This window comes from Capsicum annuum, chromosome 1, assembly GCF_002878395.1.
Source record: "Capsicum annuum cultivar UCD-10X-F1 chromosome 1, UCD10Xv1.1, whole genome shotgun sequence".
Lineage (NCBI taxonomy): Eukaryota > Viridiplantae > Streptophyta > Magnoliopsida > Solanales > Solanaceae > Capsicum > Capsicum annuum.
In genome coordinates, this window is record NC_061111.1 from 45,164,936 (window position 1) to 45,167,511 (window position 2,576).

The window sequence follows — 2,576 nt, forward strand, 5'->3', positions numbered from 1 at the left end:
CTTTCTTAACTTCTGCACAAAGGAAAGATTTAGCTATCTCATGCACAACAATCCCTTCATCTTCAGAATCTAGAAGTCGCACCCCTAGATTTGCAAGCCGGTGAATATCTTTCACCATCTCCCTTTTTCTTTCCTCAACATGTGCAAGACTGCCCATAGATAGTCTGCTGAGGGCGTCGGCCACCACATTCGCCTTGCCCAGATGATAGTGCAAGCTCATGTCATAATCCTTCCATAGTTCCAACCAACGCCTTTGCCTGAGATTTAGCTCTTTCTGCGAGAAAACATACTGTAAAATTTTATGGTCAGTAAATATATCAACATGTACCCCATGCAGATAATGTCGCCATATCTTAAGTGTAAATACCACAACCGCTAACTCCAAGTCATGGATGGGGTAATTTCGCTCGTTCACCTTCAACTGCCTAGATGCATAAGCTACTACTTTATTATGCTGCATAAGTACACATCCAAGTCCCACTCAGGACGCATCATAGTATACAACAAAACCCTCTGTACCCTCAGAAAGGGTCAAACAGGCGCAGTAGTCAACTTGTCCTTCAATCTTTCAAAGTTATTCTCACAAGAGTCAGACCACACAATTTTTTTTTTGTGTCAACCTGGTAAGTGGAGCAGCTATCGAAGAAAAACTCTCTACAAACCTCCTATAATATCCCGCCAAACCCAAGAAGCTTCGAATGTCGATTAGAGTCGTGGGTCTGGGCTATTTTCTCACTACCTCAATCTTTTAGGGATCAACCTTAATTCCCTCACTAGACACAATATGCCCCAAAAAAGTAATAACATTAAGCCAGAATTCACACTTGGGAAATTTTGCATACAATCTATGATCTTTGAGGGTCAGAAGAAAATTCGGAGGTGATTGGCATGATCCTCCTCACTTTTAGAATAAATCAAGATGTCATCAATGAAGACTATGACAAACAGATCTAGAAACTGACGGAACACCCTATTTATTAGATCCATGAAAACTGCAGGGGTGTTAGTCAATCCGAAAGATATGACTAAAAATTCATAATGGTCATATTGGGTTCGAAAAGTTGTTTTGGGAATGTCAGGCTCCCTAACCTTCAACTGATGATACCCCAAGCGAAGGTTTATCTTTGAAAAATACTTAGGACCTTGAAGTTGGTCAAAGAGATCATCAATTCTAAGAAGGGGATATTTATTTTTGACAGTGACCTTATTCAACTGAAGATAGTCTCTACACATACGGAGGGAACCATCTTTCTTACGCACAAAGAGCACAGGTGCACCCCAGGGGGAGACACTAGGATGGATGGAGCCTTTATCAAGAAGATCTGTTGTAGACATGTGATTTTGACCCTCCCGAGTTTAATATATATAATTTTTGATATTAAATATTTATATTTGGTTTAATATTATTTAAATTCTTATTATTTTCTAATAAATTTTTAGTTTAAAAATAAAGTTAATTTTGAGATTTTTTATTTTATTTTATTCTATTTTTTTAAATTTTTTTTTTAAATATTTTCTTTTTAAATTTTAAACAAATAAGTTAATAGTTTTAGTACTATCTTAATTATATTTATTTTAATTATTTTTAAACTTTTATTGTGTTTTCTTAATTATTATTATATTATTTTTATTATTATTACTGTTATTTTATTTATTTATTTATATTTGTTATTATCATTGTCTTCTTTAAAAAAAAGGAAAAATAAAAAAAATTAAAATTTAAAAATTCTATCTTATCCTAAACTATCTCAACCACCCCCATTTTTTCCTCAACTCCCTCAACCTCCCACATTACACCCCTATATATACACACTGCAACACACGAAAAAGAAAATGCAAAAAACAACAAGAGAAGGCAAACTCACGGACAAAAACCAAAAGGGAGAAAACAACATTTGGTGAAAGGAGGAGTGAGATTAGAAAAATACAAGACACAAAACTTGAGAAAACAAACAAAAAATAAAAAACAAAATAAAATAAGAAATTTAGAAACAGAAGAAAGCAAGATGGAAAAAGATTAAAGAAGGGAAAAAGAAAGCAAAAGAAATGGGCCAAGGATATGAGGTTTTCGTTCGAGTTTCTGGTGACGACGTTCTTGTTTCAATACTTAGTTAATTTGTCATACAGGTTTTTATCCCATCTTGTACTATTATTTCATAAGGTTTATGGTGAATCAAAATATGAATGAAATTATTTAAATATCTTTATACATTATTTAGTACGTAAAATTAATTATTTAAACGTGAGGTTTGGACATGATTATGCATTTAGTTATTATAATATTTTTATGTGCGCAGTTGTAGTATAAACTATAACTTAAGACTCATGCATGCGTGTATGAAAAAAAAAAAAAAAAAGAGTTAAACTGCATTATTCATGCAGACAATAACCATGCACATGCACAAACAAAAGTAAGACAAAGAGGAGAAAGCAATAGTAGAAACATGTAATGGACTCCATTCGCCACCACTGCTTAAATTGTATCAGTTATGATCCAAGTCAATTTTTTTTCTCTTTTCTTTTTTTTGTTACTGCAGTTTTGAAGTTTATATTTTAAATATTTGCTTTGTTAAGTA

General features: G+C 32.9%; 1 long non-coding RNA gene across 1 annotated transcript in view; it reads left to right on the forward strand.

The window, feature by feature from the left end:
• Positions 1 to 1,690: 1,690 nt before the first annotated feature.
• LOC124887232 overlaps positions 1,691 to 2,576 on the forward strand; it is a 10,120-nt gene continuing 9,234 nt past the window's right edge. Inside the window, exon 1 of the long non-coding RNA XR_007044587.1 lies at positions 1,691 to 2,127. This is a non-coding gene — a long non-coding RNA (uncharacterized LOC124887232). The remainder of the gene's footprint in view (positions 2,128 to 2,576) is intronic.